This window comes from Epinephelus moara, chromosome 10 (assembly GCF_006386435.1).
Source record: "Epinephelus moara isolate mb chromosome 10, YSFRI_EMoa_1.0, whole genome shotgun sequence".
In the NCBI taxonomy this organism is placed as follows: Eukaryota; Metazoa; Chordata; class Actinopteri; order Perciformes; family Serranidae; genus Epinephelus; species Epinephelus moara.
Window position 1 is genome coordinate 28,349,043 of NC_065515.1, and position 27,848 is coordinate 28,376,890.

A 27,848-nucleotide genomic window follows, 5' to 3' on the forward strand; every position below is an offset into this window, starting at 1 on the left:
CTTAAAGGGATAGTGCATCCAAAAATGAAAATTCAGCCATTATCTACTCACCCATATGCCAATGGAGGCCCAGGTGAAGTTTCAGAGTCCTCACATCCATTGCGGAGATCCAAGGGGAGAGGGGGTAGCAACACAACTCCACCTAATGGAGGCTGATGGCGCCCCAGATTCAAACGTCCAAAAACACATAATTGAAACCACAAAATATCTCCATACTGCTCGTCCGTAGTGATCCAAGTGTCCTGCAGCCCCGACATACAAAGATGTTTGGAAAAACGTCATTTGAACTCGGTTTTTAGCCTCACTGTAGCCTGCAGCTCTAACTGCCTCTCTGTGTGCCACCACCTGAGCGTCCCTCGGCATATGGGTAAGTAGATAATGGGTGAATTTTCATTTTTGGGTGCACTATCCCTTTAAGTGAACAGACCTTCAAGAGGTTTTTACTGGGAGTTGAATCATCCACAGAGGTCGCTTCATCTCCAAAACAAGCAGATGCGATGATTTAAACCAGTAAAAACAATGAATAAAGCAGTTTCACATTGAAAAGTGTTCCTCCTATGCTGCTTATTGCAGAGCAGCTTCTAACCATTTTCAACCACAGTGGCTGATGCGAAAATGCAAAAACTCCCTATATGGAGCCAGTTTTTGGTTTGTCTATTCTGGGCTACTCTAGCAATATGGCGGTGCCACATGACGGAATCTGTAGACAAGGACCCACTCCCCCATAAAGGGCTCAGTCAACGGTAATCTCGCTCACCAGAGGTCTGGCTGGACCAACTCTCACTTTAAGATTGGAGAAAAAAAACGCCCCGGCTGCTTGTATTTCTTTCAACCAATCACAGTCGTTCTGGGCGGTGCCACAGCAACAGTGCGCTTGCAAAAATATTGCGGGGGGGAGACAGGTTTTGGTGTAACACGCCCACAAAAATATTGCCTACAGGGCGTGAACCATGGCAGAAAAATGGCTTCACCCCCGCAAGATCAAACGCCGCAAAAGTTAGTAAAGGACGTGTTGAAAACGGTTGAAAACTGCTACACAACCGGAGGTGGTGGGGCGGGACTTCAGCGGGTGGCTCGTTCTGCCCAATGAGAGGCTGATCTCTGCAGCAAACTTCTGCCCACTCAGACTAAGTCAACGGTAACAAAAACACAACGATTCTGTGATTCAGATGATATTGATTATATTATTAATTTCTGCAATATAACCCCCTAAATCCTACACACTGGACCTTTAAGAGGGATTGGGGGCCTTTAACATGTCTGTGCACAGGGGCCCATTGAGTCTATCCTCTGCATCCATGGTCCCATGCAAAGAAATGTGAGAACTGTGTTGGTTTTAGTTAAGACGCATAGCTCACTGCTGCATTAAGACGTGTGGTCCTATATGTGTTTGAGGACTTGTTGACATAAAGAGTTAATCATCAGCCACTTGCTCTCCCTGCTCTGACACCAGTCCTGGGACTCCCTCTACGAACTCTGAGCTTCTTCAGTATCTCAGTGTGGGAGGCTGTGCGCTGGACTTGGACCTGCAACAGTCTCGTAAAAACCTTCCCTCGTCTTTTCCTCGCTCCTTTTTTTCTCCCCCACATCACTTGACGGAGGGCAGGAGGTGTGAGAGCTTCCTCCTCCTCCCCACTAGGTACCGGCCGGCCCCTCCACACTGTGGCAGCAGGGCTACTGCAGCGGAGCGCAGCGCACCGGAGCGGAGCTGGAGGAGAGCAGAGGAGAGAAGCGAACAGGAGAGGAGAAGAGGAGGACGGACAGTCTGTCTCCTCTCCGACTGCTGGGATTATAGGCTACTCTGCAGCATCCCGTCGCTTCAACATGCCTTTGGGGAGTAAAAGACTCGCTTGGATTACTGCGCTGATCGCCTCGCTACTGCTCGGCTCCTGTGGGACAGGTGGAGAAGGTGAGCGGCTCCGTGCGCTTCTTGGGGAGGAGAACGGGCTGTTGAGTGCAATGTTTTAATGAGAGGGGCCACCATGGTTTATTACAGCACTAAGAGATCACTCGGCTATGGCACAGGCTTACATTGAGGGGGGCAGGCTGGCTGGTTGATGACATGTGGCTGTTAATGAGACTTTAAACTATCCACATAAGGATAAATCAGCTCATTAAGAAAGTAAAAGACTGTTGTTTCTTCTTCTTTTCCTTGATGTAATAGATAATATCAGAATGGAAACTAGTCAAATATAACGGGTAGCTACTTTTTATAAAGCTGGAATAAATCCAAACGTGAATATATTTAATATCTCTATTGATTAATCGAGAGAATCCAAACTGAAATAACTGTTTTAGGGCTGTAATTAGGGATTGTTCTCCATTATTGATTGATCTATCCATTATTTTCTCGATTGATCAATAAATTCTGCAATGTATAAAATGTTAATTTCCTAAACTCCAAGAAGACACATGCAAATGCCAAAGATCTTCCTAGGAAAGCAGCTAATATTTATATTAATTTGAGAAGCTGTTGGTAATTTAACTTCAAAAATTAGGCTACCTCAACAAATATCAGACAGCTTGTCTAATGATTAATTGACTGTTTCCACCTCCAGTCTATTCCTTCAAAAGAAAAAAAGTCATGAAATCTGCCCTTATTCATTTTACAAGAGCTTTCTTATTCTTCAAAATAAAAGCATGCAGTTGGAGAGAGAGACGTTAAGGCAGCAGCTGCAGGTCAGTTCTGGTCTGCGCTGCGACCTGTTTCTCCAGTTTGGGAAGAAGGACTGTAGCTCCTGTAGTTTATTCTGTGAATTCAGTGAATAAAAGAGTCGGCTGTGTCTGATCCGACCACCGCGGGGGCTTGTTGTTGAAAAGGGGACTCGCTTCCTCTGGAGATTTACAGCTGTCAAGTTTTAAAAGACAGCGAATCCCACAAGTTGTGTTCTTATTTTAGCTTTTTCCAGCATTAGATGTTTCCTCATGAGAGAGAGAAGGAGGGGGAGAGACTGTGGTCTTGCCGTGGAGATGTGGGAGAGCTGCACAGGAGGATGCTGCTGCTTCGGCTCCTGTTTTATTCTCAGAAAAGGATTCAAAAAAGATTCTAAAAAGTGGGTTCTTGGTTAAAGAGATGATTTCAGCAGTGAAGTCCCTGCAAAAGTTGCTTATTTAAAAGCTGTGTGAGAAAACTTTTTTTTTTTTAACAAATGAGAGGATTTACCTTGCAACAAGTTTAGTTTTTTATGTTGTTAAGTTCCTTAGAGCTGTTTTTTTTCTCTCAGGAGGTTTTAATGAATAGTTCCAGCAGCTGCACTGTAGAAGTGGCTCTGTACTATCTGATGAACCTTCCTCTTCACTGTAATTATACTGTACTCTCTTGGAATGCTGCTGTAAATAAGGGCAGCTTTTAACGTGACATCCTTGCAGGCAGATCGACAAAAACATCACTAATGAGCCTTTTTACACAAAGATTGGTGGTGCTCGGTGTGCAGGGTAGAGAGGAGAGATGAATGCATGAATAGGCATTGTGGTTTCTCAACTGTATTGATTGTTTAGGAAGACATAGCTGTAAAAGGAAAAAAAGATCTTGATAGTATGGATTGAAATCGACTCAAATCCAGATGAATCAGGTACATTGTCTGTGTTGGCTCAGACCCAACAATTTCAGAGACAAATCACAGAACTGGAGATTTTACTCTGTCACTCCACCGTGCTTCATATGTTTTGCTCTGCGGCATACTGTCGATCAGTCAGAGCCTTTATCATCCACTTAATGACCTGTCTTGGGTCCAGATTATGTTTCCAAAGCAATGAAAAGGTTTCAGCTCAGTAAAGAACCGACATATCATTCATCCTGTTTTGTACATGAAGGACAGCAGGCTTCTGTCATCGTCACATTCATCATCTCCAGCGATACATTCTGTCTGTCTCTGTTCTCACTCACTCACTCACTCACTCACTCACTCACTCACTCACTCACTCACTCACTCACTCATGCATGTCCTTACCCAAACTACCCACCTCTCCCTGCCAGCCCAGCTGCCATAAGAAAATATTGGCATTACATTTCTGAATGTTACATTTTTTGTATCATATCAGAGTCTCTTGTGTGACATAGTGTGTAAACTGTCTCTGCACACCACTGTTCGAGACCAACAAACAACAAAACCAGCACTGATTTAGACACTTATTGCTGGTGTTGTAATGGAATGAGATAGTTTACGGTATGATGACCGTCTCAGAAAATATCATTTTCATGGTATCACAGTATTACAGAATTATTATTACTGTAAGTCAAAATGACCCTTGAAGAAATGAAAACAGAGGGTTTAATTTAACTTTATCTAGCCCCGACAGACAGCGCATCAGAGAGAGAGAGTTACGGCACTCAAGAATTATTGCACACCAATATACCTGCACAACACCACTTCATCCTGTTGATACAGTACTCACAGCTTGGATTAATTTTTATGAAAAACCCTTTTCATTCTTTTCATCAGTGGAGCCTTATGGAATATGAATACCTTATGGCGTAATTAAGGAATGGACACATAATTTAAGGTAGCCAACAACCCATTTTTATACAGTCGATGAACTTCTATAAAAAGAATGAACTGCTTGGCGAAAAGACGAGGCGTCTAATTAAGACTGGTGTTTATTTGTCAAAATGTGTAGCCACACCCAGCTAGTAAAAAGGACAGGGCATTTAATTGGAACAAGGCTTTTAACTGAAGTTTTATGTATGTGTAAAAAGCCTTTCTTTTGAACGTAACTAAAATAAAGTTGAGATTCTCTGTCCAGTTGCTTTTTTCCCCAATATCATCGATAAGCAAATGTACACAGTATGATAACTGTCAATATTAATATCACGGTATACCTTCAAAAAGGTGTGCTGCTGCAACCCTACTCATTGCTGTGCATGCAGCAGCTTTTCAGGCCCTAAAAGCAGTTGTTTTTTTACTGAGACATAACTGTCTCTGTCCTGCAGTGATGGGGCACGAAATGCGTTTTTTTTTTTACAGAGAGCTGCTTTTCATACCAGGATTATGGCATGAAAAGCATTTTTTCTAGCAAGACATCGCTGCTTTATTTACAGGGATTGTGCCCCCTAAACTGGGTATTTTAACCCAAAATCTAATCTTTACCTAATCATAACGAAGCGTTTTAATGCCTAAGCATAACTACCAATATCTACAGCTTTGTTGAAACATAAAGTTTCAACATGTGCGCTACTCGTTCTACACGTTCACAAATGCAGTCTAACATATCTGTAGTTAACTGAAATGTACAAGGCCAACATTTCTTCTGGCGATTGGGTTGTCCCTACCCACTTCCACTCTGTTTCCGCATTCCACATGCAGAGTTAGGCACATTACAGTAGGTGCCATCCCAAACTAGGTAGCGAGGAGTGGAAGTCTACATGGATGCCAAATTATTGACCATGTGACACACAAATGTTAGTTTCATGCAACTACCCTTACAAAAGTAAACTGCTCAACCTAACAAAGACATTTAATATTATCATACAGACGTTATCAAATTAAAGGTTACAGTTTGTTTAAGATCTAATATACCCTCTACAAGTCAAGTCAAGTCTAGAAAATGGTTTAACTGATTTAATTGTAAAATGTTGTGTATTTACAGGAACTGCTGCAAAAACTAAGCAGCTTAAAAACAGAGTGAAAAACGAGATGCTTAGAAAAAAGAAATGCCACTAAAGAGGCTTTGATGTAAGTTTTCTTTCTTTCTTTATTTATTGACAAAGGGATAATATACAAAAATCAGGTAAACAGTAGCAGCACACACAGATCAAATATAAATGATGCAAATATAGGAAGAGCATAAAATGGTTTTATTTTTCTCCATGGTTTCAAAAAGTTACAACAGTTCCTGTTCCTGTGGGGGAGAGGGAAGTTCATCCCAAAAATGTATTTCTAGCCCACGCCTCAATGAGGGGGGCTTCAACTGTAAAGGTGACTATAAACTAGTACTCCTTGTTAGAGTGGTACTGGGGCGGATCTGGTTTGGGGAAGGCCCACTCACTTACTCACTTACTCATGCACCCACTCACTTTCATCAAAGCAAAATACCTTTTTTAATGATGGATGCTACAATTGTAGGATGAAAGCAGCAGAGTTACAGCACAGAGCTCTGCCAGAGGCAAGCCAGGGTCTTATGCGTAAGGCAGTAGTCATGGGCACGCACTACGGTGGAATCTAAGACCTGAATGTTGGGGGACCAAGAGGTGGTTGGCGAAGAGGTGGTCATCCCTAGGCAAAGAGCGCACGCCATGAAAAAAGAGGGAGATGAAAAAGAGGAGGAAGCCACTGCCAAGCCCAAGCCACAACCCAAAAGAAAAAGAAAAAACACTTAATGTTATCACGTCATTACTTCATGTTATTAAAATGAAAAGCACCTGCTGCCACACCAACCGTTCCTCTTACGTCGAAAATAAGGAGAGAATCCAAAGATCTAACATTAAAGATCAAAGAAAGCGCTCTACAGACATTGCACATCATTGCGAATATATTTTCTTTTAGAATGTCCGGTGTAATCAGTGTTATCATGAGTTTGGACTATGAGGGAAAATTTCCACCATGGCAACCCTAGTTTAAACACATTCCTCAAGCTCTCATTTGTTATCACAAGAATCACTTCTGACGGATACAGATAAATGCAACACTATTGATTCCAGACCCGGTCGGACAACACGTGCAGATGACTTCTTTTCCAGCATAACCCGACCCTTACCCGTGAAGATCCTTACTGACCCTAACCCGAACTTCTCTAATCTAAACCTACCTCAACATAAGACTTGAATTTAAACAGGCTCATGCACACATTTGTACTAATGGATATGTGGTAATCCTAAGAAGGCCATGAAATGCATGAAATGTCTGAAGGCCAAAGTGTTTATACCTGTTCTGAATATTTCAAAAGCCTCCTGTATAGACAGGGGCCAGACACCATGAATCACTCACTGTCAGACAATGTATACATGGAAAATGTCATAAATAATTGTGTGAAGAATAAACAAAGAGAGCTTGAAAGGTACGAAGAAGGTTTTAGATGCTTTTTAACCACCACACACAGCATTGTAATTATATGTCCTAACTTTAACTAAACCTAATTCTTAAACAAAGTCTGTAAGTACAAAACCACACAGAGATGTTCAACTTCAAGCAATATGTTCTTTGTCAGTGCCTTTGAAAACACTCATGAAAGTTCCCTAAAATATCTAACGTGAGTGTTTCTTGTGTTCTGCCGCATCTATGGTTAAGGTGAGGCTACTAAGGGTGCATTCACACTGTTGCTATTTGGTCAGCTTTAAATGAACCCTGGTCCACTTCCACGGATAGTTCAGTTCGTTTGGAGTGGTGTGCTCATTCGAACGGACCAAAGGAAACCCTGGTACGCTTGAAAAGTGGGGGTCTCGGTTCACTTGCAAGTGAATCCTGCTGTGGTTCGCTTACAGTGGGAAATGCAAACGGACTATCCAGCGAACCAAATAGAGGAAGTGAACCAAAGAGAGGAAGTGACCTAGAGCGCAGTGCATTTTGAGTAGAAAAAAAAACAAAGCCAACAGCGTGAACCAGGATAAGCGGAGGTAAAAAAAGAAAAAGTTGGAAAATGTCTCGTGGGCAGACGTGGAGTAGTGAGGAGATGCAGGCGCTTACTGATATATGGTCAGAGGACTATATATTGCAGTTGCTTGTGGCTACCCACAATGGATTTCCGTTTTCGGTCCTGGCCAATTGATGAGCCGGATTTTCTTCGTCCTCATGCTTTTTTTCTTCCTGGTCAGTGATCGTTTCAGGCTACATCGCCCCCAAACGAGCAGCTGTTGAAACTGCATGTGGTTGGGTCCACTTTAAAAGTGCGGTGTGAAAGTGAAGCAAACCAATTGAAGGTGTGAAATTTTGCGGCGTTCCCCACCCAATCGAACCAAGTCCCCCAGACTATTCTGCTGTGAATGCACCCCAAAACTTGACTAAAGTCAGGTAAAAGTTGTACTTTAAGGAAACCAGGGATAACTGTCAGTCTGTATATGCTTCCTATGCACAGCCTTTCACTGTGATGTCTTTCCAAGTGATTTTGTGGCAGTTTGACAATGTCATACTAAAGCTGCCTTTGCTAGAACGCAAGCAGTCAGGGAAACATACATCTTTTTAAGCATCTTGGCAAATTACTGAAAAACAGTGTCACAGTATGTACCCTCTTCCTTCCTTTGCCTTCAACTTGAAATCTGTCTCACATACCCACATACTCTCCTCCTTTACCGTCGGTACCAGTTCACCCCATGCAGTGTACAGGTAGACACACTGCTTTTACATTCTTCTAAAACTTTACAGAAAACACAACTTTGTCTGCATTTTGATTATTGCACTGCTGAAAACAGCACAGTGTCTTCCGGAGCGTTTAATCTCTGTGATGGCTGAGACTGTAGGTTGAGTAGGTGTGTTTGATTATTTAACTAGCTGAGGCTGAGCAGGGAAACATTAATGTGCTGTTATTTCTCAGACTGCTGGAAATTCATCTCCTCCAGTCCACAGCCAGACAGAGAATAAGTTGGTAAAAAATATGCTGGGAGAGGAGTTGATTTAAATTTGGGCCTAGCTCCCTGTTTCATATGCGAACAGCCCTGTCTCATCAGAATTTATTACTTTTCAATGAGCTGGTGGTGTGCACTGAGAGAACATAAACCCCTGAATAAAATCAATTTGGTGTGAATGTGTGAGGCATTTTCTCTGCAAAACTCTGCTGTCCTTTATGCTTCATGAGACGGTGGGTTCTTAGAGAACCACTACGAGGAAAGAGCAAAGTAGTGGAGGATAAATCGCCCCTTACTTTTCTTCTTTAGTGTCATTTATGAAAATGTGTTTAGTGGAAGTGGAGTCATGAAGAGGTTCTGATTAAGTCAAGGTTACGTAAAGGTGGCAGCGGCTGGTGGTGTGAGCCTGGAGCTGCCAGTCATGAATCTAGATTTATTAATCCAGGGACAAGTAGTTAAGCGATAAAAGTGACAGAGAACTGCAGTCCATCCATCTGCCTTTGTGACCTGAGGGATTTTGTGTTTGCCCAAGGCCGACTCCCCAGTGGATGTCTGCCTCCCTAAAAACAGACCCATTCATCAAATGGCCCTGTCATTATCTCAGATGACTTGTTATTGGTCCAAGAATCAGCCACATTCTGCTGAGGTCACTATTCACTGTCACTCTCTGAAGTAGGAGGAAAGTAGAAACTGTGGGCATCAGCTATTAGCAGAAACACACTGTGTTAATGATGAGTGACATTGTTATATATACTGTAAATTCATCACCTCTTTGTGACAGGCTGTCGGTGCTTTACGTGACACAAAAGCCAGTGACAATTGATATCCAATTTAGAAAACAGCGAGGATGGTGAGAAAGAAATTTCTCAGAGGAAATAACATGTTCTCTGTGCTTTTAGCCTAGGAAATCAGTGGTTTTACAAAGTATACAGTGTTGCCAGTGTTATATTATTTAATGTTCTGTTGTTGGAATATAATCTCTGATGCATCAACACTTTTCATAGTTGTATGTTTTGTGTGTAAAATCCTAATCTGCAAAATAACTAGTGACAGTAGCTGTCAAATTAGGTAGTAGGAGTAGATTAGGTTGTAGGACCGTGGTAAAATGTGCAGTAAAATGCTGTGGAATGCAGTAGAGCAGAACTATAAAGTTGCATGGAATACTCATATAAAGTACAAGTCCCTCAAAACTGAACTTTAGTAGGCATTTTTTCCTTCAACAACAAACACACTTGGTAATGTTTAGCCAAAACTCACACGTGGTTGGGTTTAGGCAACAAAAGCATGTGGTTAGGGTTTGGCTTTACATTCATACCGGAAGCAAACACCGGCCTCCTGGGTGAATGTTGGGGATTATTGGACCCATTCATCACCCCCCTCCCCGCCTACCCTATTTTTCGCCCATACATCAGCATACATCGTTCTCCATCTGCATTTCCCCCTATTGCCATTAGGCCCCATTACACACTGGTGGCAATGTGAAATGACAGCTTTTTCGTTGATGTTGGATATGGAAATCATTGCCCAAATTCCGGTATTTGACGACTTCGCAATGAGACCGGGTGTTTTAAGTTTGGGTAACAAAACTACACTGTCATAGGTAAATCATGGTTAAAACAAGTACATTTGTTATAAAACTTACGTAAATAAGTGTTAGTAGACTTTGTTACATAGTTAAAATAACTCAACGTTGACTTTTGTTTTCACACAGGGCACAAACAGCAGTCTCCTGGGTTAACGTGATTTTTTATTGTCACTACACACTACTTCCTCCGTTGTTCCAGTCATAACAACTATGGCCACTACAGGTTACTGCCTGACAAAAATGTAAATATGGGTTGTGATAATTTGCTTGTACAAATGACTGAAGTGGTAGTAATTTTGGAGGAGGACAGTCTCAAATTTTCAAGTCAAATGGGCAAAGTCCATCTGCTGATGAAGGTCATGTGATATGATCAAGAGTTCCAGAACACCTATTAAATGGACCAGTTGTTGTGAGATTGTTTTCTGACTGTTCTCTGCTCAAGGTCCAAGGTGAAGAAAGAACTTTGAACAAAAAAAAAAATGACTTGAAACCTCCATTTATTGATTTTCTCCCCACTTGGGGGCAGTACAACAAGTTATAAACACAACACTGACTCTTAATGTTTAAATTAAATATGAGAACATGTTGCAAGTTGCCATTTTAATACAATGTAATGTAAAATATATTGATTAAAGCAGCTTTATACTAGTCAATAATTATAGTATCTGCTTGAGTACTCAAATAAATCAGTAATCACCAGCCAGTGAAATAAACAACTTTATATGCATACCAAGCCCAGCATAATCCTCCCTATCCCATTTTCCAAAGTCAAAGAAAGGCTGCCTTAAGTATGTTGTATTGTAGGGGTCATCCAGTCGGTTTTAAAAGTCTAAGAGCTGTAGGATTATTATGTGTATTACTAAGGAAATGGATGGTGACAGTAGACAAAGCTGAGCCGAAGCCAAACATGTAAAGTAAAATAGAGAAAAAGTACTTGAGTGTGATGGGACAGAAGAGGAAAGAAAGGAGTCAAAAGGAGGAACAAGAGCAGGAGTTTGTAGAGGAAGAAATGAGGAGTGTACGAAAAAAGAGAAGAAGTGGAGGAGTTTGGTTCAGTGCCCTGCGTGGACATTCATTGTAGTTGCCCTCCGTCTTTAAGCCATGCAGTGACACTCCCAACTCCTTCTCTCATTTCACCCATCAGTGGGTTTTCTTTTTTCTTATGTGTGTGTGTGTGTGTGTGTGTGTGTGTGTGTGTGTGTGTGATGTCAGATTCATTCGCCTGACTCCCCTCATCTCACCTTCACACAGCTGCAGCTCTGTGGTGCACAGCAACACAAGTTTCAGCAATAAAGTCCTGTTCTCCTGTATCACCATCTTCCTGCCAGCAGCCTGACATTACTGTAACATGGATTTTAAACGCAGTTACCCTGTCTTTGAAGAAAACCCTGCTGTCATGAAATACTGGAGGTTAAGTGCTTTATTTGACGACAATGTCACTTTCTCCATGACGATGTTCATGTTCTGGCAGCAGAACTAAACTCATAGGAAAGGTATCATCAGCTAAATTACTTTTGGTGTTTTCAGTGTTTAAATGGATTGTCAGGATGGAAACATTGTGTCTAATATCACAATGATAATGTTTCACATAGTGATCTAACTCTTCTCAGCTTTAACCGTTAACTGAGGGCCTAATTCACAAAGAATGAACTGCGATCGCTGATAGCACCTTGAATTGCACTTCACTTGCACCCGCAGCTTGCTCCGTCTTAACGTCCTATTCACAAAGGATATTGCGCTAATGATATACCAGCGCAAACACGCCCACAGAGTTTGGCAGCTGAGTGCAGTTTGCCCCTGATTTGCCCCTGATTGCTTGACTTGGCAACCTGTATCTCCGAATGATTTCGGTCTCAGTCAAATCAAAAAAATGATATTCTCCGTCTAAATATTCGCTCACGAGCACGCCTGGCATGACGATGCCTTCTCCTTGCTACAATCACTGCTGCCATGATCACTGGTAAATCTGGGCGTGACACCCTTAAATACCTTCTGTTAGCACCAGCTTTCTGAAGACATTATTTTTTTTCACTTAACTGCTTGTGGCTATTAGCGCTGGTGTTAGTTAATTAGACTTTGTTTGGCAAAGTACTGAATACTGTATACCCTCATGTAGTGATGTCTGCTGGTGAGTCAGTCTAACAGTGTCGGATGGGTTGAGGCTGTGGATTTGACCAAGTTTGACCACTTTATCACTATTCCCTCTCACTTGTAGCTGTTTTTTCGTTATCTTTTGAATTTAATATGAATTATGGAACCGTTTTTGTTCGCGTTTGTTTCCCCCGTTTCGTAAAATAAATTATTGAAAGTTGCTTTTGAAGTGCGTGACAGAAGTGCGTTTTGAGAACGACCGCAGACTGTCACCTGTTCAACGCATCAGTATCTTCAGATGCCATTAAAGTAATAATGATTATAATAATAATGTCAAAATATTATTTACAGACTGATTTAACAGACGATCACTGCTGCCACGATCACTGGAAAGTCTGGGTGAGAGGCTTCCACAGAGGAGCGCCCAGTTTGCACCAGCTTTCTAAAGACGTTATTTACTTCACTCAAACTGCGTGTGACTATTAGCGCTGGTGCTAGTGAATTAGATGTTGTTTATCAATGAGGCTCATTTGTATAGAAAGGGGCAATTTTCGCGTGTGCTTTGTGAATTAGACGGTATCTGTTTGCTCCATTTTTACCGGTTGAGTGGCCGCAAAAGCCACGCAATCCTTTTGTGAATTCGGCCCTGAGTTTTTTTTAATGCTTGTTTTTTGGTGCTTTGAGCACCACAAGCCGAGTGCCATCTAGTTCCTTTAAAGAGAAGGCAGACACCTCTACGGCTGATATCTCTAACACTCAGCAACTCACACCAAAACAATCTAGAGTGATAAATAGCACTACAGCAGAGTCCTGCACAGGTCCAATTTTCAAGATCCGCCCCGACCCGTAACCCGGATTTAAAGTAATCATTTTGGGTCATATTGGCTGAATATTGAACAGCATATCGCCACAGTTAAGGTGCCAGTAAGTAAACAACGACCTGAATGAAGCAGCTCTCACAATAAAAACCTGAGTTCAGCTCCATCATCAACCCTCTGTGTTCTCCTCCCATACGAGTGTAAAAGCACTCGTATGTTACGTTTAATGCTTTTAAACTTTTAATCTATGTAAAGAAACTTTACATGTGTAATTTAAACTTTTAATCTATGTAAAGAAACTTTACATGTGTAATAATAGACTTACTTTCTGTCCAGAACGACGTTCAGCAGTTACGAGCCATCACGTGTTTTTAGAATCCATCGAGGAGAGAAGTAATCCATCAGGGAAACACTTCAGAAACATTATAAAGTGATAGTTGTACGTTTTATCCACTTATTTCTCAAATACCCGCGGGTACCCGACCCAGTGCAGGACTCTGCACTACAGGTGAGAGGAGAAATATGTAATTTTGAGTTTGGAGTGCACTGCCCCTTTAAAAGGCTTTCCTATATACGTTAATGTAGATCTCAACATCCTCCCTCATTGTTACTCTCGTCTCAATCAATTAAACAGCAAATTAACATCAGATTAGCTATAAATACTGTTAATAATTATTTAACCTGCTGCTTTGACCTTCCTCCTTTCCGATTTAATGACAGGCTTTTTATTTGTTGGCTTGACGAGTTGAGTGGCACAGTGGGAGCGGGCCATGTAAGAGCCTCTTGAAATAAACAGTAATTATAATAATCAAGACTCTTCTTCGTGAACTGATTCTGTTATGTCCTCCACCTCTTTGTGAAAAGAGCCTTGTGTAATAATGACACTCAACTTCTGCTCAGCCCAAACCAGACACCATCAAGCTATAATCCTGGAGGTTATTTCTGTAGGTCATCACCCCATTTTCTTATGGTAACATTTTCATAAGACACGTTTTTTAAACCAGTCAGTTTTAAATCCAGTTATGTTGTTATGGCAAATCAGAGTGATGGCCAAACTTCAAAATATATATATGTATAAATAAAAAGAGACCCAGGTTGTAAAAGAAACCTTGAATTCTCCTTTTACAACAATCCTTTATCAGTGAGGGCTATTATTTAAGATTGGAGAGTTGGTGAAGAGGCCTTGGGGGCCTGAGTAGTTTTTCAGTTGCAGGTTCTGGGTGTCCTCCGTGTCCTTGCTCACAAATCAGCAAATACAACAAAATATGACTCAGGAGCATGTAGATGCAATATTTCAATGTGCAACTGAACATAAGGGACATTTTTATATTTTATTATTCTACAACATTGAATCAAACTATTTAATGTTATGTGTTGTCACTAATCGAGAGAAAAATCCAAAACACAGGAGACTAAGCAATCATTCATAGGACACATCTGGTTCCATCCTGGTGCAGCCAGTTTGTTTTACAAGTCACAAATTAGTAAAATGGAGATCACCTATGTGTAGTTAATGGGTCTAACTGATTGTAGAGACCTGTATTTTTGGGGGGTCCATCTTTTGGTGAGTCAGTATTGTGGCAAAACCTGCACCATGAAGACAAAGGAACACTTAAAGCCACTCAGTAAAAAAGTGATTGGGTGTAGTAGAAGTAAGGGGAGAAATACAAGAAAACAATCCATTACTATTATTTAACTATAGCAGATGCCTTTGTACTCACTGTAGGTAATGATGTTACCAACATAACCGTGACGACCTGTACATTGCATCTTACCCAGTAACGAACAGTTTTCCAGGGATATTGAATAGATTAATGTTTTTTTCTGTGTAATGACTAAAATCAAGTCATATCTTTATGGCTTAGTTTCTTGCTGCTTTTTTATTTAACTATGAAAATACATCATCCATTTTAACCACAAGGATTTTTACATGTAGAGGGCAGACTGTATGAAAACAATGGATTTAGTTTTGTTGGCATTTTGGCCGTTGCCATCTTGGACTCATTTTCAGACGTAACCATATTTGGATGAGAGTGTGGAACTTTAGGTCTAAATTAAATTTAAATGGGTGAGTTACATAAAAATCCAAACCCCGTACAGTTGTCATGAATTTTGAAAGTAGCTGCAGAGACCAAAACCATTTTTCATACCAGGTGGTAAACATGTTGTAACAACTGGTGAACCAGGTGAGAGTGGACTTAAACACTCAACTCTGGAGACAGTTTGGGTAAAATAACACAGTCTTTACTGGTCAAAAGGTAGGTTTGGTACACAGAAGGACAATCAGTGGAGGCAAACAAATCCAACAGGGGTGAGGCAGAGGCAGAGGCAGAGCCAATCAGCAAGCTAAATCCAAAAAAACAAGAAAGGGACACAGGGAAACAAAAGGCTTGAGTGCTAGACACACAAGGAGCTAAGACAAAATGGCACTGAGAGAAAACAAGACACACACTAAATACTCTGGTGAGGGGAAGGATAACGAGACACAGGGGATAACGAGACACAGGTGAGGCTAATCAGGGCGGGACCGACAATCAGACACAGGTGAAGTCATCAAAAGGGAAAACACACAGGTGCAGGAAGTGAAGTGATCTGAAATGAGAGGAGATGTGAGCTTCAAAATAAAACAGGGGAGAGAAACTTGAGCTGTGACACATGTTCATTTCTGCTCTAAAGTTGGGCAAAAGTAAGCCTTCAGATATGCTACCTAGACCCCAGTGTTTCCACCACCTTAAACATTGCTCTTAAATGTGGGCGGTATTGTTGTCACTCACTGCTCCATCCAGCACTCACCGTATTTCCTCATTACAGGTGACACTGAGGGAAGTCTGAACCTCGGTTATTGTCCAGAGAACGGAGTTGCACGCCAACATTTTCAGAATGCTGCAAGAGGCAGCAAAACATCCTTTCATTTTATGGTTATAATTTACTAATAAAACTTCACGGTATGAACAGTGGTTACATAAGCCGCTACTAACAAATCAACGGACTGCAGTGTTCACAGCTCCACCTTTTAGTACCAGATCTGTGTGCTAGGTACCCTAACAGAGGGGGGACCAAAAATGGGGCTGGTAAGGCACTTCTCCATTGGTACCATCCACAGCTTTTCAAAGGGACACTGAAAAAAAGTGTCTCAAACTGATCTTAACTGCACCATACTGCTCAGTGGAAACGTGGATCATGATGTTGGACCTGTTTTTGGCACCAGCCTCAAGTGGCCATTTGAAGAACTGCAGTTTTTGCCACTTCTGCATTGGCTTCTTTTTCACTTGAAATGTCCTTGCAGTAGCTTAATAAAGTAGTCTATAAAAATCATTTGCAGAATTAAAGAACTGTCTTCCCAAGAAAAACAGCATAAGTTGTTTTAGCAAGTGCCCAAAAACAATGTGTGTTTACAGCCAGGTGACAAAGTCTTCTAGTGAATTATGGGTCTGGGTATCATCGGATAATTCGTAGTATTTGGAGTAAAGCAGCGTCCTCCTGATAAATCCTGAGCTCTGTCAGAGCTGTCTAAATAAATACTTCAGAAGCTAAAAGTTTAATTTCATGTTTCATAATATGGATGGTTGGTTTAAATATCATAGTATAACTGTCCTTTATGAAATTAAGACTGTGTAACGAGTTAGTATACTGTACAGGTCAGGCAGAAAATATAACAGTACTGCTAATTCTCAAACAGTTTCAGTTGGACGCTGCATCTCAACTGCTCACTTGTGCCACCGGCTGGTTGTTGTTGCACACTGCAGCTATTCCTGGATCAATTATTTCACCCCCTTCACTGTGGCTGCGGCATTGAAATGAGTAACATCTGTATATAAAATGCTTAACAAAGGACGACACAGGCTATTTCCACATATGTAATTAAGTAGGCTATTAATTCACACTACGCAACTAAATACTATATCACACATTTTTTGGATAAAATATATTTCATATGCATAGCATATGTAGGCCTATTTATTTATTTTATTAGATTCTGTGCTTGCATAATGTTGGGTGTTACATTTTTAATAGAATGGCCATTCTACCCATGAATATCATATATATATATATATATATATATATATGTATATATATATATATATGTATATATGATTCTACCCTCTTGGATTTTATTTTGACGTTTTTACACTTCACTTCCGCTTCCTGTCTGCCCACCGCGCTACTGTCTGTACCAAATGAGAAATGAAAAAAGGAATTTGCGAAAACCAAAATTGGTTTTCTGGTTTTTCGTTTGGAAACAAAAAAGGAATAGATCACATGATTTCGTTTTTCGTTTTTGGTTTAAAATGAAAAAGGAAGAAACCACGTGACTTCCGTTTTTGGTTTCAAACGCAGAAACGAATTGGCTGAATGTCCGCAGACCTGTTCAATATTCAATCCAAAAGGAATAACGGTAAAACGAATCGGCAAAAAACAAAAACGGGCCGGGTTTGATTGGTTTTTCATTATTTGATTCTGACACCAAAAATGTTTTTCTTGGGTACTCTTGTTTTTTTGTTTTGAATCAAATACAGATTTACCGTTTTTGGTTTTTGAATTACGAATGAATTACGAATTATCCGATGATACCCGGACCATTATGACTCTTGTTCGTTGAAAGCAAAGTTGGAAGTAGCCACAGAGGATGCAAAGGGTGGAGATGGAGGTGGATGGGTGAACAAAACATAATTGGAAACGTTTGTCTCCATTTCCCACCAACAAACACTCAACACTGGTATCTCTAAACCATGATTGCAATCATTCCCTGACCTTATCCAAGAAGTGTAACAAGCTTTTAACCATTCTAACCATAACAACAAAATCCCCCTAAACTTAAAGGTCCAGTGTGTAAGATTTCGGGGGATATATTGTTTTTTTGCTACCTTACAATGAGCTGTTAATATCTACATAAGGAGTAGGCCCTTCTCTATGAATATCATCATGTTGCACCACCATATTACTACAGTAGCCCAGAGTGGACAAACCAAACACTGGCTCTGGATAGGGCCATTTGCGTTTTCCTGTTGGCCACTGTAGTTAGCAGCCCCTCCATGATGAGTAGCTTTGAAAAAACAGAAGTTTAAAAAAAAGAAGTTGTATTTATTTTTTATTACACTGCTAAATTTGGTGACGTACAAGTTTAAATCACCAGGTCTGGTCGTTTTTGGAGAGGCAGAGACCTCTGTGGATAATTCAGCTTCAACCAGGAGAAGTTCCAGCTGGTTGCAATCTGCAATCCTCACCCCCAGATGCCACTAAATCCCCCTAAATCTTACACACTGGTCCTTTAACAAATAGTTATTTTAATCCAAATCATAATTTATATGTGTTATAATTTACCCACACTGTCCTACAAAGTCTGCTGTATGTAGCTCAAAGTTTAAGCACAAACTATTTTTGCCTTTCAGAAAAGAGGGCAAAGCTTTGCGTGATTATTTAAAGAATCCTTTTAGAAATATCATTTCTTCTCCACCCATAGGGAGAGCCAACCCTAAGTGCTACAGGCAAAAGGAAAAGAAAGAAGAGCATGATAATTTGTATTTTTTTTTAAACAGAGTGAACTAATGTCCCCCCAATGAGAAAAAAAGTATGCCATTCAATGTCTTGTCCCTATTTTGAAATGCAAATATGATCCATTAATGAAATGCTCATCACATACTTCACATATCTCGCCTTGGGTCCATTAGAAGTGATGTAACCTGCAGCAATCCAAATCTGCATAAGACTGACATATTTCATTGTGAATCTTCCTTCCCATTACTAATGTGTTTTGCAATCATTTTTTGTTGTTGCTTGTCTCAGCACTTAGCATGTGTGCTAATGTGATGAGGGTTAAACCTTGCAGACTCCAGATAAATGTTTTAATTTCTGCTTTGTTGCAGTGCAGTTTCCTTCTGATCATTTAATTCTGCTGATTAGGTCTGCCTCCCATGGAGCCACGTATTAATGCAGTTAGCATGGAAGAAATTACAGCATTGTTTTAATACCATTTCACAGAGAAAATGTAGTTAATTGTGTTGCAGAGAACAGTTTATCTACAAGTGTACTTTAAATGTAATGTGATTTCCTAACAAGGGAGGTCTTAGATTGTGAGAGTCAGCAAAATTACAGGCCTGCCTGGTTTGTCACCAGCAGACAGATGAAAGGCTGGAAATGAGGAACAACTATTTCTCTCATTGTTAGCAGTCAGCCTGGCAGCACAGCGTCTCATTTAAGCTGTCGGGCTGTCAGGCTCCGGTCTGCAGGATTCACATCAGTCTCAGCCAAACGGTTTTACCAGGCTAACTGTTAGTTTGACTTACACAATTATGAATGACTCAACAAAAAGCTTTTAGGTGATGCCTCGAAACTCAGAGAGAAAGTCACAAACTGAGTTAACGAGGAAAGCTGATTTACTTATAAAAGCTTTGAGACATCTGCTGTCAGTCATAGCTGAAGTGGGCATAATTTGGTCTGCTTTTACAGAGGAGATGATAAGCTTTGAGTAGCAGTTATTTATAAAGAAAACTAGAGCCACGTTCACTGCTCAGTGAGTTTGTATTATTTGTAGTTAAGAAACCAAACTGTTCAATAGACAGACGTTGAGGTCCTTCTCTTGGGATGGAAATATTGGTCTTGGCGGTCGATCTGCCCACCACTTTGGTCCTGTCTGGATCATGGCAATAGATGGATTTGTACAGACACTAATGGTTTCCCAGAGGATGATTCCTACAGATTTTGGTGATCTCCTGACTTTTCCTCTAGCTCAGTGATGTTAGCTATTTTAGTTTTTATTGAAATATCTTGATAGCTGGTAAAATGATTTCTGTGACGCTGGAGGATGAATTGTGAAAAATGTAATCCTCTGCTCTTTGATCTAGTGGCATCATTAGGTAAAATTTAAATTTGTCCAGTACTTTGGTTTATGGCCAAATAGTTGCAAAACAAACCTTGTGTCGAGTGCCAATTACCAAATGATAGCTTGCTAGCATGCTAAACTAGGATGATGAACATGGTCAACATTAAAATCTGCTAAACAGCATGTTAACATTGTCTCTGTGAGTATTTTATCACGCTAACATGTAGCTCCAAGCACCTCGGTGCCAAAAGTACTGTATAACCTCACAGAGCTGCTGGCCATGGACTTGTTAATCTCTGGAAGTTCTGGTGAAGCAAATATATTTTTTCCGAACATTTTGACATGAACTACTCATAATAGGTACTGTTTGTCATTTCTGATCATTTTAATCACGTTTTCTTCAATCCAAAGTAGCACTAAACACAAAGTACAGCTGAGGCTAATGGACAGTTCATTACTTTAGAAAGTACTTGGTCATAAACCAAAGTATCGGCCAAACTACCATTTTTACCTGATAATGAATTGAAATGTAAAGTTAAGGGATGATCCTCTGGGGATCATGAATGTTCAACACACTCTCACTCCGACCTGGTCACATATCGACAATTGGTCATGGACTCTCCAAGTCAAGATATGATGTGCAAGGTACCTTTGGTGCATTGGTTTGTTGATGTTCTGGGATGCAGTGTCAGCCGGTTAAAATACACTTCTGTTTTCATAGGAAATGTACAGTTTGCGTACAGTCTCTTTAGAAATAAATGCACCATGTCGGTACAACACCACATTGACGTTTTTTTTTTCCTTCAACAATACGTGGTTACGTTTTGCCAACAAAAGCATGTAGTTGGGTTTAGGAAAAAAAGAACAGGGTTTGGCGTTACAATCTTATGGGAGGTGAACACCAGCCTCGCGGGTGATTGTTGGACCCATCCACCACCCCTCCCACCGACCCTACTCGGACTTCCACTACCTTAACTTTTAGCGTTGTCCCACCGTGTTTCCCTCCTGATGCTCCCATGCACGGTTAAACAATAATGGTGTCCAGCCGTGTATGAAGCTGATGTGAAAGGAAGTTTTTGTTGGATGCTGAAAGTCACCGACCAAGTGCTGGTTTTTGACAACTCTAGAGTGAGACTAGGCTGAAATGTCCGTGCATTTCATGTAATAGTCTGGACCAACCGATTATGAAATTGCCATTCCTAAAGCCAAGCTGCTAACCTGGCAAAAAATGTATGGCCCACATAAGGAAATTTTTTGTCTTCACGTTTCTGCAGTGACATGTTAAGTGAGACTCACACACTCACATGTCATGTGTTTTGTTATCTTCATTATTGTGCAGGCAAGTTTGATTCCAAGTCCTTAAGGGTATGTTTTTGGGTTCAAGTTTTAAATCCAAGTTTGAATTTTATTTTGCGAAATGATTTATTTTGGTGTCAACCTCTAAATTAGAAAAGCTGCATAGTGTTGGCGGGGGTGCGTGCTCTTGTGTGCCTTTTAGTTTCCAGCAGTGTTTCCAGAGTCGAACAGTCACACAGTGTATAATACAAATAAACCTTCGTCTGCCTCTTCGGTAAAAGGGTAAGAAGTTTGTAAGGACACAAACAAACAAGCACAGCTGTTTTCCACTTGACGATGGCTGTTAGATCCAGCTCACTCTGACAGAGAGAGAGATCACACTGATCAGCAAGTCAGCTCTGACTGTCTGGGAAACTTCTACTCCTCTGAACCAGCGACTGTATATAAACATGGGCGACACGTCTCCACTTCCTTCCACTGTACACAAATGAAGCCAAATTATCCTGGATGCGGCTGCTGCCATCTTGCACTGGTGACATCATTTGGAGCCTGGGTCTGCACAGCAGCAATCAGGAAGTGAACCGCGGTATTAAGGTCCCACCCATGCACCAGTCTGACCCTACTGCAAGCAGCGCCATTGATTGTGAACTGATGTTACACCTTCTTTTTATCACACCAAAATGAACTCTTGAACATTCATTAGGGTAAAAAGAACAAGAAATTTGATTTTTGAGCTTGGCTCACGTCCCATGACGTAACATGAAGGGGGGCGTGCTTTATAACCTATACTGCAGCCAGCCACCAGAGGGCGATCAAGACATTTTGGCTTCACTTTCGGGATGCTGTCATGACGTCCATCTTCAAATACAGTCTATGCTCCTAACTCTTTTACCTTTAGTTTGTTGAAGTGATGGATGGTGCTCATCAGTATTCAGCATCTCTGGATCTGTTGTTGTGTCTCTGGGCACTCAGTTATTTCACTAAAATGGTAAACTGGATGATATACTGCAGATGGATGGACATTCTGTCTCTCTTGTAACCCTGGGCCTCAAGCGCAGAACACATCAGCTGCATCACAGTGCTGTCATTTGAATCACATCAACTGATGCTTCATACACACAGAAGAAGTAGCGGAGGTACAGTGGCTGGGATGTGCTGATCCAGGGCACGAATATGATAAAATTGCTGCCTTTCTAAAGAGCTGATGCCTATTGCTGCTGGAAAAATAGCCAAATATTCGAACTTACACAGGGACTAATGGCCGCAGGTGTTTTGGATAGTGTGATATGCTGCTTGTGTTTGTTGCCCTTTAGCCTTTTATTAAAAAACTGAAGCGAAACTGGAACTTCTGGGTTTGGTTCCAGATATAAAAGAAACCTATTGGAAAATCATATTTACATTTGTAATAATGGAAATGTTGCTCTTTAGTATGTCATGCAGTTTAATTCATTTGTCCAAAGAGGTTTAGTAAATATTAATAAAGGTGTTGTTTATGTAATATTTTTATAGTTATTGGTTAGTTAGTTTGTTTTGTAGTACTGTCAATAATGCCACCCAGGGATATAAACATATGATATACTACTACTACTACTCATAATAGTAATAATAATGATAATGAAATACATGAAACAAAAGAACTTGAAAAGAAATAAATGAACCTTGCAAATAAAGAAACCAACCAACTGAAAACTAATATCCCCACATAAACCAACCTCAAGAAAAAAAAAAGAAAAGAAACAAAAGACACACTGCTCGTATTCTGACAGAGAAACTCTTAACATTTCTGGTATACAGCTTTACCTCTTTCTGCTGAAATGAGCATGGACAGGGCCATGAAGCCGAACCAGCTGCATCACCAGATAACAAAGAAAAAGAGACTGTGAATGCAGATACAACACCACTAAGAGAAAAGACAGCAGTGGCACTGCGGAGTGAAGGCCAGGACTATGGAACAGGCCATCACCATGATGAGCAGCCTGGCATGTAGGTGTCTGCACACTACATGGAAACCGGGAGTTAGACTTGAATTAAAAGTTGGCTCATGCAAACTTGTATATACAGGAGAGCAGAGGTGCAGTTTCCCAGACGGCGGGAGAATGAGAGCAGCAAGGCTGCAGCGTGCTCACTAATAACAGCAGAACAGAGACCAAGAAAAGTTACGCATAGCTGGAGGCCAAACAGAAGCCTCAACACAAGAGAATGAGCCAGCACACCTCAGCAGAAGAAAAGTCCTGTTAAGCAAGACCTTGAGGTGGACAATATCCCCTGGATCTGCCACCTGGAGATCAGCCAGCTGGGCCAATGTAATGCCATGACACATGCTGCGAATGTTCGGTACAGGAAAAACTCACAACCTTACAATCACCAAGAACCCAAACGTGAAGTGACACAGTGTCTGAAATAGCCACGCCAAACTATGGACCATGCCACTGACATGGAAGCCAGGTAGAAAAATGCATATCCTCAGCAGTGCCGCCCAGTAATTAGGGCTCCGGGAAGTCATCACATGCAGCCCAGTGATGATACAGGAGTTGTTGACCTTCATATACTGGATGTGGGTGCAACAATAGCACACCTTCATTGCTTTTAAAAAATGATCTCAGAAGCAAAGAAAAAAGCAAAGAATGATGAAGGAAAAGGAAAAACAATTCTGATGACATCAAATCTGTGCTGGAAAATCTTTATATTTGCTCAACGATTACCATTTGTGATAAAAAAAAAAAAAAGTCTTTGAGATGTGAGATTTCTACTGCTGCAGGCACAGTCAGTTTTGCTGTTGAATTAATCTGTTGTCAGTCTACAGCCGTCTGTCAATAATTGAGTAAAGAAACTGTGCATTCCTTGTTGCTCTGTTTCAAAAATGCTTTGTAGATCCATGTGTCCGTGTCTGACAAAGCCCCGGCCAGTGGCTGACAGTTCAGCAGCCTTTTACCTTCATTTTACTCTAAGCTTTCTGTATTTTGTGCTTTACTTTTTTTCTTGCAGTCTCACCTTTTTAAATGTCACTACTCCTCCGAGGAAAATCATCCTCGCCTGTTCAAACACCTCTGCTTCTTCTAACCAGCTTTTCTTGCCAAGGCCGTGCACTCACGACACATCCCACCAGGGTTTTACAGCGCTCATTTCACCTCTCTACACTAATTCTTCTGTGTTTTGCAGTCAGCGCTCCACTATAATCCACAGCTTGCTCTGTGTCTCTGTCAGCTTCAGGCCTGGCTGGATGGAGATGAAGAGACAGTAGCATTGTAAAAGGTTTTAGGATCTATCAAAATCTATACAGGTTGCTGTCTTTAATTAGATAATCAGGAGTGAAAAAAATTCACTTTGATGAATGGTCAATTGACATTCTTTCAACTAACACGCATCAGTATTTCTTTGTAGTTTACGGAACTAGGAAATGTGCTCCTTAGCCCATTTACTCAGGAGCATATCACCAAAGACTCTCTTTCCTTTGTTCCGTTTGTAAAGGACTTTCTGAGCATTGCCATCTGTTAACGTGTTGTCGGTTTTCAAACATTCTTTAAAAATATAAGCCATACCAGAGATCTGGCTGGGATGTTTTCAGTAATTTACTAATATTAATTTCTTAATTTGAGCAGTAGTTTGCTTGGAAAAGTCTTTTAGTTTATGGCATCTTTTTTGAAGATTGAGAATTGGGAGGACATTCAATTTTCACATGCTCAACACATCCAAGAAGTAACAAACACATCAGGGGTGAGCAGAGGATGTGATATGGAGAGATGATAATTCAATGGAGATTTACCAGTATATAATTGTAAACTACCACACAAAGCCATGAATCCCTTTTGTCTGAAGATGCTGCAATTATCTGAGCTTGAATGGAAATGCACAGACAAACTCTGAAGTGTCTGCAGAGAGGAGACGACAGGGGTGGAGCCAAACCTAAACATTCTGGGTTCAGCCCAACCCCAAGATTTTTTACCTATTGATGGCAGCTTTGTGTACTGCTTTCCAAGTCATTTAAAGCAACACAATGGAGTTTTTGAGCCCTCAAAAAATATATATCCAAGATCCTTGTGATGGCACATCAACTCACAATAGGTTGGATGACAACTGCGTCATTGCTTGAGAGCGTCTGTTTCGCTTGCACTGGCACTATGCAGTTTCGGAGTTCGGGTAGGAACCCGGACACAAAAAGGGCCATAAAATTTGGCTGCTTTACGGCATACGTCATATCCCCCTCCTCATCATATCCCCCTCCTCGTCATATCCCCACCTCTCTTTAGAGTAGCGTAGCTGAACCAAGGTGAACTAAGTTAGACGTGGTTGTCATGGCTGAAGCGACAAAGAAAAGGAAGAAGGTGAAGGTGGAGGAGACAAAGAAAAGAAAACGGGAGAGCGATAAAACAAGAACTTGAACAAGGCCCGGCTTTCGCGCGCTGGCGAGAGCCGAAAGAAGAGGAGGGATGCCCGACCGATGGTGACCTGGCGCTGTTACTGCTGCTACCCTCTACTTAGGAGACTCACTGTCTGCAGGTCGGCTGCCTCAGGTACATGTTCAGATAAAGTGTTAGGCTACATACAGACAACTTTCATTTTAGTTTGTCTTTAACACTTGTTAGCACCGTGAGCGCAATGTACTTGTGTCGACCGCGATCGTAAATCATAATAGCGGTGAATGAGAGACTGCGGACCAAGCAGATTGAAATATGGCTTTCTACATGCTGATCACATGTATTGATAAAGTATTGGCTTGGCTGGCAGAGGTTTTATTGTACTTACTCACAGTAACAAGCGTAGCTGTCGTCAACTAGAGTAATCTTGAAGTTATATTCCCTTCATCTGCACCGCGGCCTCTCTGCTGTTGTCTGACTTCACTCTGTTGAGTTTGTGTGTATGTGTGTGTGTGTGTGTGTGTGTGTGTGTATGCACGCGTGCGCATTGTGAGGAGGAGGTGCATGCAGAGAGCAAATCATTTCTGAGTTTCTAAAATGAATAAGTAAATAAAGCAATCGGCCTAATCATGTATGTGCAAAATGCTATAAGGCTACTTTACCCGATCTGAAGACATGATGATTGCGCATTACACGGCCAGCTTCAGGAAGTTCACTGGTATCGTTGGCTTGTCAACAAATGCACGTGCAGAAAAATGTTTGCGACAGTTGTAACAGACAATACCTTTTTTCGTCTGTAGGGGGACCCCGTGAGGTAAAAAGCACAATCCTACATTGTGTTGCTTTAAGTTTACTAGTCCATACCCATTGAGTGCACAGTTGCCCACGTACAGTTTCACATGGTGTGTGTTTGGGATACAGGTCATAGGAAATTGCAGATTAAATAGTCAACTGAACCCATTAAGAAGAGCCGGTAAGCCTTATTTGACAGGAATACATTCCTGTCTGTGTCTGTGACCCATGTTCAACCCACAACCGGCGGGATTCGCCTTTCGTTTCTGCTGCTGGTTGAAATCTGTACTCACACAGTGTGCTGAATGATTTATTTTGCTCGCACAAAACTATTTTTAGTCGCAAATGCGAGTGCGGTGATGGACGGAGTAAAATATCGCCACACTGCCGACATTTTACTCTGTCCATCACCGCACGCTGTTTGATTGCGTTATCAAAACACACCGCTATTATTTGGCCTTGCTTTTCATTTATTCCACCGAATACCGAATGTGTGTTTTTTTGCAATATTCGGCCGAATATATGCGGTTACCGAATATTCGGTGCATCCCTAAAAGTTTCATGTCTCTACGACATACGGGGCATGAGATATGCCCATTCAAAGTTTGCAATTTCAATCGGTTGCTATAGTGCCCCCCCTTTGGCCAATTGATGTAATATTGCTTCATTCACAAACTCCCATGACCCTCTACCACTGTGCCAAATTTCACATGGATTGACCAAGTCAGTGAGGAGAAAAATGTGGAACAGACAGACAGAGTTTTTGTCATTAAATAGTAAGATAGAATGCCTAAAAATATGTACATCATTTGGGAAAAACATGATAGTTGCAAAGGAAAAAATCATTCTGTGGAGCCTAATTCCTATTTTGTATCTAATTGTTCTCCAACTTTCTTCATCATTTTGAAACCATACAGTAGTGGAGAAAATACATAACTCTATTACTTGAGTCAAAGTACAGACATGCCTGTTATATAGATGAGTTAAAGTACCGGAGAACTTGCAAAAAAACTGCCCAATCTGAGTAACACATCTGTGAGATAGAGGTATGGGAACACCACTTCAACAAACAAACCACACGTGGAACTTTATGATCACAGTTTATGGACTTTTACATTTTAAAGAAGAATAAAATATCATTCACTGACCTCAAAGCAAATGTGACTAGAAATGAGAGCCTTCATAGAAATATAGTGGGGTCAAACATACAATATTTGTCTTTCAAATGTAGTTTCTGAAAAAAAAAACAAGTAAATTGCAGATACTCAAAAAGTGTACTTAAGTTCAGTACTTAAGTAAATGTACTTGATAGTTGTCCACTGCTGAAACCATAACACAACAAATGTTGACTAATTTTCACTTCTGCCACCTAAAAAGAGGCAAAAATTGTCTGATGTTTTTAAGTTACATAACATAGGTAGAGTAGGAATTTGGCATAAACAGCATTACTAATCTTAAAACGTATTTTTGTTATGCTATGCTGGAGTAGAGTTCACAGAATGAATATTTAGCTGACAAATCTGCTGCATTTAAATCCATGCCATAATAATCTAGGCTGTTCAAATTGCAATTCAGGGATCTCTGACATGCCAAGTAT